Genomic DNA, 12,770 nt, shown 5'->3' with positions numbered 1-12,770 from the left:
GGCGAATTAAGGGAGCTATAAAGTTTCATTTAGTTGTACATTTGTTCGCTTGAGGCGCTGTTGACTAGGCGTCAGCGTCAGTTGATACTTAGATGCCGACCGCTCAACAGAAAGCTTTTTGTGTTATTGAGTACGGCAGAAGTGAATCGACGACAGTTGTTCAGCGTGCATTTCGAACGAAGTATGGTGTTAAACCTCCTGATAGGTAGTGTATTAAACGTTGGTATAAACAGTCAACTACCCGAGGCGATGGATCGGCCGCCAGGCAGCCCGTAACAGAGCACTTCATCACTGGCCTCCAAGAAGCCCTGATCTTACCCCCTGCGATTTTTTCTTATGGGGGTATGTTAAGGATATGGTGTTTCGACCACCTCTCTCAGCCACCATTGATGATTTGAAACGAGAAGTAACAGCAGCTATCCAAACTGTTACGCCTGATATGCTACAGAGAGTGTGGAACGAGTTGGAGTATCGGGTTGATATTGCTCGAGTGTCTGGAGGGGGCCATATTGAACATCTCTGAACTTGTTTTTGAGTGAAAAAGAACCTTTTTAAATACTCTTTGTAATGATGTATAACAGAAGGTTATATTATGTTTCTTTCATTAAATACACATTTTTAAAGTTGTGGTATTCTTTTTGAATCACCCTGTATTATATCACATATGTTATCTTTCATATCAAGCATTACATTCAGTCTCCATCACATATGTTATCTTTCATACCAAGCTTTACATTCAGTCTCCGACTAACAGGGAAACTATGCGCGCCAGTGTCATCATCATACCTATCAGCATGTTGCAGTTTTGTTATCTTCCGTACGAAGCCAACATCCAATCCCCGTTCAAGAGGAAAACCGTGTTCTTATGTATCATCAACTTATATCCTAATAAGTGACTAATTTCGTTCATTTACAGCAACATGTGATCGCGCAATTCAAATTATAATCTTCTATTACAGACACTACTGCGAGAGAGAAAGCTACTTCTGTTACCGTAGTGTAACTGATATGCAGTAGAACGCTATTAACCATTTCCTTAAGGAAATGCGAACAGTACTGCCCCGCCTTTTTTCACTTTAATGCTTTATCAAATTTCCATTTCTCACATGATCTGCAGCGACGAAATTGGCCAAATGATAACGAGCTGAATGGAACATGTTGCCGACCTGGAGATGTGCTGCAGTTGAAAAAGTTCTTTGCTACATTAAGGTTTCTTGAAAATGGTTGGAACACAAGCAAAATGACGGTGGCTAGCACTTCAATTAGAAAATTAATATAAAAACTTCTAGTAAACTTGCAGGGGCTGCTCCGGTCCATATTCCATGATCAAATGCACTCTGAGGTCACCTACTCTCTGTCTGTATGTTGCAGCGTTATCCATCTCAGTTCACTCCCTGAGCTCTCCCAGTCTTCTCTTACTTCGACTACTACTAAAATTTTTCTTCTCTCCATAAACTAATTAGCACTCCACAAGTTTTCGCCGTGCTGTCACCCAATCATTGGGTATCTTCGAGACCCGCCGTGAATTACTCGCTTAGAAACGTTCACTTCTGCAGTCACTTCTTTTTGCGTAGATACCATGTTTTTCTCTGATGGTCAGAGTTTCCAAAAATACACAGGTGTTACACTGAAATTATTACACAATTTTACAGTAAATTCATACGAAATATTAAATTTGTGGGAAGGCTGTTACGTAATCATTGAAGTGGCTGAATTATGCTCATTATAGTAAACAGATATGGTACACCGAAGGGGTTCATATACCTTTCCTCTGACAGAACATATTGTCATTCCTGGTACTATGATAGAACACATTGTTATTTTTAATGTTAATAAAATTTTATAAAATAGAGCAACTTGTTTTATTCAGTGATTACCTCAATTTTAAATCATAGCAAATAATACAAAACTCGTAATAATTATTTTTAATTAGTGTCGTATAAGTATAAAAAACAACGTATTATTAAGGCCTTTTCGTAGAGCGCTACAGGGAGAGGGTGTACTCTAACGTGTGGTAGGAAAGACGGAGGAGGGTTGAAACTGATGCAATGGGTAAATATTGTGGCGGATTTCATCGTCTAAGAATGGATGTCGGTTGGAATTGCTTCGGGTGAGGGTGTGGTTAATGTATGGGTTGGTTGGCTGCGTCGGTATAGGTGCAACAGCGCAGCAGGTTTCGAAACTGGACGAGGAAACAATGGTGCTGTCAGCGTCAAGTTTTGGGTAGTGTAATGTATGTTGTAGGAGTGGAGCGCTAAAGATGTGCATGTTGGGGATGGAATCACAGTTATCCTTGAAATTTGGAAATGCAAAGCTACAACATTTGTTATGTAGTGCCGACTTTCACTATACTACATTAAGGATTTGAAATAGTACATAATGTTAGCGACAAACGATAGTATCCAAGGTAGTGTCCATTATACTGTTTGTTTAACGCCAACCGTGAACTTACTGTTGACGTGTCCATTGTGTTCATTTTTTTTAAATAAAATATGTATCGGAACGGATTCACTTGCAATTAATCGCGCTTTAAAAATAATCTCCATCGCATTTAACGATCGTCTTCGGATCTAGTAAGCCACGAGTGTGAGAAGTCACATTTCTTTAAAAATAACATAGACATAAGTAGTAAGGCAAAAGGAACTGCGTTTTAGTACACATGTGTCCACATTCAGTGGTATCCACCAGTTTACGAAACCCACTTTGCAACCTGGAGACCTATATGCCATGGATGATTGGTTGTACGCAAAAGGGTAACATACCTCAAAATATTAAGATCCAGGGCACCAACATAAATTCATTTCCACCTCATCCGCCAATGCCATACAGCAGAAGCACAAAAACTTTCATCGTGCTGCTAAACAGCTTATTAAATGAAGTGTTTCAAATCAGATTTGAGTACATCACATACCACTATAGATCTCATCCCTGTAAAATTCTTTAAAAGATTTTTCTTCTGGTTCTGATTCCTGTCAGAGTCTACACTGCAATGACCGTACGTGATAAGTTAAAATTTTGTGGATAACTTAGCAATCTCCGCGTGCATAGATGATTCCGTTCTGTGTAAGAAAGTCAGTTACAAACGTAGAAAAGGTAGTGAAATGGTTCAAATGGTTCTGAGCAGTATGGGACTTAACATCTATGGTCATCAGTCCCCTAGAACTTAGAACTACTTAAACCTAACTAGCCTAAGGACAGTACACAACACCCAGCCATCACGAGGCAGAGGAAATCCCTGACCCCGCCGGGAATCGAACCCGGGAACCCGGGCGTGGGAAGCGAGAACGCTACCGCACGACCACGAGATGCGGGCAAAGGTAGTGAAATAGACGATTATACGCAAAAGGTCTCAACTTGTGCACGACCTGGAAGTTCACCTTCAAATTAAGTGAAACATTTTGTGCATGAATGAACAGTAAGATCCAGTGTTGTTGCGCTATTGATGACAGAAACTACAAAGAGTGTTGTGTTAAACTGTCCTGACGTATTACGAATGTTTGCATGTATGGATACGGTTGAAAAAGCCATGTGCCTGCACAAACAATGAAATAAACAATCACAGAAAATACACATTTACTGCATGTAAACTATGCGCAACGGTAACATATTTGCATAGCTACGTGCTCGAACACCGAGCAACAGGTGATCACTCGTTAGACCCTGCCCAAGAGAAATACCGTGTTTACCTTCAGCTTAGAACCAAAAGCTGTACCATGAGGATGCGTCGCCATATCTGTAGTCAACTGAATATATTCACCAAAAATGTCGATAAGACGTAAGACGTAAGGCATACTAGTAGCCAATAATTTAATGTAATAAAGGAATGACTTAGGCGAAATAATAAACAGAAATGTCACAAATAGATGATGTGTTGTTCTCAAAGCTATACATACAAATCAGACGACACGGGCTCTTAGTACATGTGACATTAACAAAAACTGTAGGCCGGACGGAGTGGCCGTGCGGTTCTAGGCGCTCTAGTCTGGAACCGAGCGACCGCTACGGTCTCAGGTTCGAATCCTCCCTCGGCCATGGATGTGTGTGATGTCCTTAGGTTAGTTAAGTTTAATTAGTTCTAAGTTCTAGGCGACTGATGACCTCAGAAATTAAGTCACATAGTGCTCAGAGCCATTTGAACCATTTTGAACCATAAACTGTAGGAAAAACCGCAAAATTACATCTTTTCCAGTCACTTCTTCGGCAAAACAATAAACCATATATATTGCAGGAGAGGACGATAAGATTGAATCTTTAATGGAACAGACTGAGCAGATATTACTCGAGCCCATAATCAACTTCCAGTTTACGGAAAACGAGCTATATGTGAGTCTTTGTTTAGCCACACAAAATGTTACCACGGCATGTCACAATGCACTACAATTTCTGTTTGCGGAACGGTTGCAAAATAATTGTGCGAATATTTTCATTATACTACTGGGATAACCTACACCACTACTCCTAACCACCATGGCAAGTAATAATAAAAATCTCACCCAAAGCCTCCAAAACTGCAAGACTCCTAGCCACATCACGAAAACCAAGCAGGAAACCAGAAGCGTCACGGAGAAGCCGGAAATTGAATGCCGAGTGTCCATTGGAATCTACTCGGTCTCGTGATCAGAGAGACGCGAACGTTTCCTATTGGCTAAGGAACTGAGCTGCACCAAAGATGCAAACATGCGCCAATGGTGCCAGAAAGGATAACCGGAAGTGTTTGCCTCGTTTACTTGGAGGTGACCGTAGGATGATCTTGAAGAATACTTCAATGATAAACCTGCAATTTTAGAAAGGAAAAATAATGTGGACAAAAATGAAAGTTGTAGTTGAACGGTAACAAACGTTTAATAGGCGGAATCACAAAAGTGGAACTTCCGAATTTATCTGGTCACAGGAAAATTAGATACAGGGTTTAAATTAACTGGAAGACCACATCTGGTAGCTGAGTGGTCAGCGCGACAGAATGTCATACCTAACGGCCCGGGTTCGATTCCCGGCTGGGACGGAGATTTTCTTCACTCAGGGACTGGGTGTTGTGTTGTCCTTATCATCGTCATTTCACTCCCTTTGACACGAAAGTCGCCGAAGTGGCGTCAACTCGAAAGACTTGCACCAGGCGAACGGTCTACCCGACGGCAGGCCCTAGCCACACGGCATTTACATTAACTGGAAGAACCATAAGAGTATGACTTTAATGCTAAGACCGAAATAAAGGTGCACCACGATGGAATTATCAGAGTAGAACGGAAATCGGAAGATGTGATGTATATGCACATACAAAAAAATGGTTACAGCTACACAAAATCTGAATGATTTAGTCAAGAGAAGGAGCTTCACAAACTGAGCAAGTCAATAACGCGCTGGTCCACTTCTGGTCCTTATGCAAGCAGTCATTCGGCTTGGCATTGATTAACAGAGTTGCTGGATTTCCTCCTGAGTGACAGCGTACCAAATCCTGGCCAACTGGCTCCTTAGATCGCCAAAATCCCGAGCTGGTTTGAGTTTCCTGCCCTTAATGCTCCAAACGTACTGAATTGGAGCCGGTAGCCTTGCTTCCCAAGGTACAGCCTGGCTAGCAAAACGATAGGCAGTAGAAACTCTCGCAGTAAGCTTGCTGGCATTATCTTGGTGAAAAGTAAGCCTGGGATGGCTTGCCATGAAGGGGAACAAAGGGGACGTAGAATATCGTCGACGTGCCGCTGTGCTTTAAGGGTTCCGCGGATGACCACCAAAGGGCTTCAGGTATGAAGTGAAATAATATCCGAAACCATCAGTTCTGCCTGTCGGGCCATATGGAGGGTGACGTATTGGTACACCACTGCAGTCCGGAGCGTCTCAGAACACGTATTCGCTGGTCACCGGGGCTCATTTCTGAACTGAACTCAGCACTGTAGGCATTTATACTCCAGTCAATGAGATTCCAGATCGAAGACGTGTCTGGAGAAGCCCCACACAGTGGTGGCATACCAGAGTGACTGTTGACCGCCACACGACTCGCCAACCACGACAGATGATCTAGGATGCCACTTCTTGTCACAGCAGGAACCCTTTGGTTGTCAACGGCGGCACCCTTACAGCTCAGCAATACATAGACGACATTCTATGCCCAATTTTCTTGTCCTTCATGGCAAGCCATCCTGGGTTTGTATTTCAGCAAGATAATACCAGCCAGCATTTCCTGCTGCTTGACTTCGTGCTTACCAAACCCCACCTTGATCAGCAAGGTCGCCGGATCTCTCTCCAATTGATAACGTTCTGAGCATTATGGGCAGTGCCCTCCGACCACCTCGCGATTTTGACTATCTAGCCCGCCAATTGGCCAGATTGTGGCACGCTTTCCCTCAGGAGGACATCAAACACATTTATTAATCAACACCGAGCCAAATAATGGACGGGTTACTGACCTGTTTAATTTGTGAACCTCTTTCTCTTGAATAAATAATCCACTTTTTCTGAAATTTTAATTACACTACAGGCCATTAAAATTGATACCCCAGGAAGAAATGCAGGTGATAAACGGGTATTTATTGGGCAAATATATTATACTAGAACTGAGATTACATTTTCACGCAATTTGGGTGCATAGATCCTGAGAAATCAGTACCCAGAACAACCACCTCTGGACGTAATAACGGCCTTGATACGCCTGGGTATTGAGTCAAACAGTGCTTGGATGGCGTGTACAGGTACAGCTGCTCAAGCAGCTTCAACATGATACCACCGTTCATCAAGAGGAGTGACTGGCGTGTTGTGACGAGCCAGTTGCTCAGCCACCATTGACCAGACGATTTCAATTGGTGAGAGATCTGTAGAATGTGCTGGCCAGGGCAGCAGTCGAACATTTTCTGTATCCAGGAAGACGCGTACAGGACCTGCAACAGGCGATCGTGCATTATCCTGCTTAAATGTAGGGTTTCACAGGGATCGAATGAAGGGAAGAGCCACGGGTCGTAACACATCTGAAATGTAACGTCCACTGTTCAAAGTGCCGTCAATGCGAAGAAGAGGCGACCGAGACGTGTAACCAATGGCACCCCATACAACCACGCCGGGTGATACCCCAGTATGGCGCTTCCAATGTGTGTTCACCGCGATGTCGTCAAACACCGATGCGACCATCATCATGGTGTAAACAGAACCTGGGTTCTCCGAAAAAATTACGTTTTGCAATTCGTGCACCGAGGTTCGTCGTTGAGCACACCATTGCAGACGCTCCTGGCTGTGATGCAGCGTCGATGGCAACCGCAGCCATGGTCTCCGTGCTGATAGCCTATGCTGCAGCATACGTCGTCGAACTGTTCGTGCAGATGGTTGTTGTCTGGCAAACGTTCTCATCTATTGACTCAGGGTTCGAGACGTGGCTGCACGATCCGTTACATCCTTGCAGATAAGATGTCTGTCATCGTGGCTGCTAGTGATACGAGGCCGTTGGGATCCAGCACGGCGTTCCGTATTACCCATCTGAACCCACCAATTCCATATTCTGCTAACAGTCATTGGATCTCGACCAACGCGAGCAGCAATGTCGCGATACGCTAAACTGCAATCGCGATAGCTTACAATCCGACCTTTATCAAACACCTAAACGTGATGATACGCATTTCTCTTCCTTACACGAGGCATCACAACAACGTTTCACCAGGGAAGGCCGGTCAACTGCTGTTTGTGTATGAGAAATCGGTTGGAAACTTTCCTCATGTCAGCACGATGTAGGTGTCGCCACCAGCGCCAACCTTGTGTGAATGCTCTGAAAAGCTGATAATTTGCACATCACAGCATTTTCGTCCTGTCGGTTGAAATTCGCGTCTGGAGCACGTCATCTTCATGGTGTAGCAATTTTAATGGCCAGTAGTGTATTTGTTAGTCTGTACATGTGTATCACATTTACCGATTTACGTTCCATCCGGATGCTTCCTTCGTTATGAATCTTTTTTTTTTGTTTGGAGTGTATTTAAATCTATATTTTGACTAAACATGTTTTGATGTTGCTTAACAACACTCATACAATATTTTTAAAGGAACACACCGCCGATTTAACTGTTTTATTGTTTATTTAAGTACAACTCTGGATTCGTCCTTTAATGCCATTTTTAAGTATTTGAAAAAAAGCATAAAATTGAATAATCGAAAATGGGTTGTAGTTGAATAAACAATTAAACAATCAAATGTGCGGTGTGTTCCTTTAAAAAAAATATATTCTACCTTTTCCACCCTCAGAAAAACCCTTCTTTAACTTCTGAATAGCAATAAAATCAACGGAATGTATAAGCCATTTTTAAATTACATTTGCTAGAATCGAAGTCCAGAGTACAACCTACCGTACTACAACGTGGCTTATCCTAAAACAAATAAGACATTGCCACGGCCACTTTAACCCCGTCCATTTTAAAATTCTAGCCAATCTCAACATCTTGACGCGTTGCCTTTTTCTGTACTAATGTCCCCGATGACTTAATACAGCACCCTCTCGTAACTGGATCCAGATTCCTTAACAGGCGACATGAAACCCTATTCTCGGTTCTCTGTGGTTTCTTAGATAAACCGATAGGATCACAAATTCGTCTCTAAGATCTCATACAATAGAATTCTAAAATTTGTCTCAACCCTTAGTTAATCGTAGCTTTTACTGGTCACGGTTCATTATTTCAACCATGATCGTTTTATAGAGTAATGAGGAACTTCAGTGCTCGCAGTTTCACACTCTGAAGCTTTGGTGTCATTTGTCATCGACAAAAGAATGACATTCCTAATACTTACAGCAACAGTAAAGATTTTGTTGGAGGCTTTCGTGCCATTCCGGGAGGCGAGCTGTGCCACTTCAAGAAACTGTTCTCCTCCCGGCTGTTGCTCGACTGTTTCATGCCTAGAGTCACTTTCTCTTTCTCTTAACACATCTACCCCACATTTTATTTACCAATTCACATATCAAACAAAAAAAGAGATACTTATATAACTATACTGGCAAAATATGGTAATCAGTTACTATGAATTTCTAACGTGGTTGTACAATTATCTCTATCGTGATAATACTTAGACCCCAAAGCTACGTGGTCCGTCACCATGGGCAACAAAAATTTGATACCCAGCATTCCGTATAACTGTTAATCGAATATAAAAAAAATTAGACGTAGTCGTTATTTAATTATTATAAGGTGCAATTTTACCTTAAATGTTTAACTCAATAGGGCAAACTTTAAAATTAGAAACTGGATTTAGGCCTATTTCTTCAGGCAGCGTAACTCGAGGCGCGCCAATTTCCTGGCGTATATTCATCCAGTAGTTGAGAATTAGAGCACTCAGCAACATTCAACCAACTTCATACAAAATATTAATCCTTATTTAAAATTTTAATCGCTGACACCTCACACAAAATAATGAATCCAAGGACTGTTATTAGTTTCCATATTCATAGAGTAAAACTTCAGCATCAGACATGACCTTTTAATGTGTAACCTCTTTATTCCAATTTCGTTTGGTACAGGCAACTCAGAAATACCTGTTATAAAAAGCTTTCACATTCTACTCACGGCAGTGTTTCCGTTGTAGGTAATTGTTCTTTCTTCTTTACAATTTCTTTCTATACGGCAGAGGAACTGTTGAACCGAATTATGTAGTTGAACACGAACGTGTAATTGACTGGCGTCTAACTGTATGGATCTACGTCAGCGTCTACACATATACTCCGCATTTTACTGTGAAAAGCATCCCAGGCGGTGAATCAAAACTATATTACAGATTTTTGTCAACCATTCCTGTTATGCTTTCGCAAGGGCTTCATCAAGCTGTTACTGCCTGGGACATTTTATTCAGGATGATGTCAACAGCGCAAATACGTGTCACAAAATTAATAACATGAAGCTGTATTTGGTTCATTCCTGTTTCTCCATTTTCGTAATACACTCCTGGAAATTGAAATAAGAACACCGTGAATTCATTGTCCCAGGAAGGGGAAACTTTATTGACACATTCCTGGGGTCAGATACATCACATGATCACATTGACAGAACCACAGGCACATAGACACAGGCAACAGAGCATGCACAATGTCGGCACTAGTACAGTGTATATCCACCTTTCGCAGCAATTCAGGCTGCTATTTTCCCATGGAGACGATCGTAGAGATGCTGGATGTAGTCCTGTGGAACGGCTTGCCATGCCATTTCCACCTGGCGCCTCAGTTGGACCAGCGTTCGTGCTGGACGTGCAGACCGCGTGAGACGACGCTTCATCCAGTCCCAAACATGCTCAATGGGGGACAGATCCGGAGATCTTGCTGGCCAGGGTAGTTGACTTACACCTTCTAGAGCACGTTGGGTGTGCACGGGATACATGCGGACGTGCATTGTCCTGTTGGAACAGCAAGTTCCCTTGCCGGTCTAGGAATGGTAGAACGATGGGTTCGATGACGGTTTGGATCTACCGTGCACTATTCAGTGTCCCCTCGACGAACACCAGTGGTGTTCGGCCAGTGTAGGAGATCGCTCCCCACACCATGATGCCGGGTGTTGGCCCTGTATGCCTCGGTCGTATGCAGTCCTGATTGTGGCGCTCACCTGCACGGCGCCAAACACGCATACGACCAACATTGGCACCAAGGCAGAAGCGACTCTCATCGCTGAAGACGACACGTCTCCATTCGTGCCTCCATTCACGCCTGTCGCGACACCACTGGAGGCGGGCTGCACGATGTTGGGGCGTGAGCGGAAGACGGCCTAACGGTGTGCGGGACCGTAGCCCAGCTTCATGGAGACGGTTGCAAATGGTCCTCGCCGATACCCCAGGAGCAACAGTGTCCCTAATTTGCTGGGAGGTGGCGGTGCGGTCTCCTACGGCACTGCGTAGGATCCTACGGTCTTGGCGTGCATCCGTGCGTCGCTGCGGTCCGGTCCCAGGTCGACGGGCACGTGCACCTTCCTCCGACCACTGGCGACAACATCGATGTACTGTGGAGACCTCACGCCCCACGTGTTGAGCAATTCGGCGGTACGTCCACCCGGCCTCCCGTATGCCCACTATACGCCCTCGCTCAAAGTCCGTCAACTGCACATACGGTTCACGTCCACGCTGTCGCGGCATGCTACCAGTGTTAAAGACTGCGATGGAGGTCCGTATGCCACGGCAAACTGGATGACACTGACGGCGGCGGTGCACAAATGCTGCGCAGCTAGCGCCATTCGACGGCCAACACCGCGGTTCCTGGTGTGTCCGCTGTGCCGTGCGTGTGATCATTGCTTGTACAGCCCTCTCGCAGTGTCCGGAGCAAGTATGGTGGGTCTGACACACCGGTGTCAATGTGTTCTTTTTTCCATTTCCAGGAGTGTATGTAATTTCGTTTCTTCAGAGTTTCGTACAAGATGATGGTTGGTAGCCGAAACTGATAGTACGGTAAAAGAACCAAATACAGTTTTGTATTATGATTTTTGATACTATCGCAACAGCGCGTGTCGTAAATCGATCGATGCCTGGTGTCATGTGCACTTGTCTGGCTCTTCCACTCCTAAGAGTAGTGCAGTGATTTTGCACTACCTAGGATGTTAGACGTAACTTCGTTTCACTATCGGAATTGCTACTACACTAAGCATCTCGCTTAGAGTTAACTGTAATGTACCAGACACTTTTATCGCTCTTGCGATTGAATTGCGGTTACAAAATCATTTTAATTTTAGGCTGATGAAGTTCGAAATGGTCGACTGATAAGATGTGTCTCAGTAGCCCAATTCATTCCACTACTGTGTGAACCAAAGATTTGACAATCCAGCAGCGTAGCAACTTGCATTAACCTTTGGCAAACGAACGAGGTATTTACAACTGAATTCACTGCTATTTGAAAAATATCTACATCTACATCTACATCCATACTCTGCAAGCCACCTGACGGTGTGTGGCGGAGGGTACCTTCAGTTCCTCTATCGGTTCTCCCTTCTATTCCAGTCTCGTATTGTTTGTGGAAAGAAGGATTGTCGGTATGCCTCTGTGTGGGCTCTAATCTCTCTGATTTTATCCTCATGGTCTCTTTGCGAGATATACGTAGGAGGGAGCAATATACTGCTTGACTCTTCGGTGAAGGTATATTCTCGAAACTTTGACAAAAGCCCGTACCGAGCTACTGAGCGTCTCTCCTGCAGAGTCTTCCACTGGAGTTTATCTATCATCTCCGTAATGCTTTCGCGATTACTAAATGATCCTGTAACGAAGCGCGCTGCTGTCCGTTGGATCTTCTCTGTGTCTTGTATCAACCCTATCTGGTACGGATCCCACACTGCTGAGCAGTATTCAAGCAGTGGGCGAACAAGCGTACTGTAACCTATTTCCTTTGTTTTCGGATTGCATTTCCTTAGGATTCTTCCAATGAATCTCAGTCTGGCATCTGCTTTACCGACAATCAACATTATATGATCATTCCATTTTAAATCACTCCTAATGCGTACTCCCAGATAATTTATGGTATTAACTGCTTCCAGTTGCTGACCTGCTATTTTGTAGCTAAATGATAAAGGATCTATCTTTCTGTGTTTTCGCAGCACATTATACTTGTCTACATTGAGATTCAATTGCCATTCCCTGCACCATGCGTCAATTCGCTGCAGATCCTCCTGCATTTCAGTACAATTTTCCATTGTTACAACCTCTCGATACACCACAGCATCATCTGCAAAAAGCCTCAGTGAACTTCCGATGTCATCCACCTGGTCATTTATGTATATTGTGAATAGCAACGGTCCTATGACACTCCCCCGCGGCACACCTGAAATCACTCTTACTTCGGAAGACTT

General features: G+C 43.7%; 1 protein-coding gene across 1 annotated transcript in view; it reads left to right on the top strand.

The window, feature by feature from the left end:
* LOC126095178 (irregular chiasm C-roughest protein-like) overlaps positions 1-12,770 on the top strand; it is a 520,543-nt gene that overhangs the window by 220,850 nt on the left and 286,923 nt on the right. The window lies entirely within an intron of this gene.

This window comes from Schistocerca cancellata, chromosome 1, assembly GCF_023864275.1.
Source record: "Schistocerca cancellata isolate TAMUIC-IGC-003103 chromosome 1, iqSchCanc2.1, whole genome shotgun sequence".
Classification (NCBI taxonomy): Eukaryota; Metazoa; Arthropoda; class Insecta; order Orthoptera; family Acrididae; genus Schistocerca; species Schistocerca cancellata.
The sequence above is the reverse complement of the archived record's forward strand: the minus strand, read 5'-3'. Positions and strand labels throughout refer to the sequence as shown.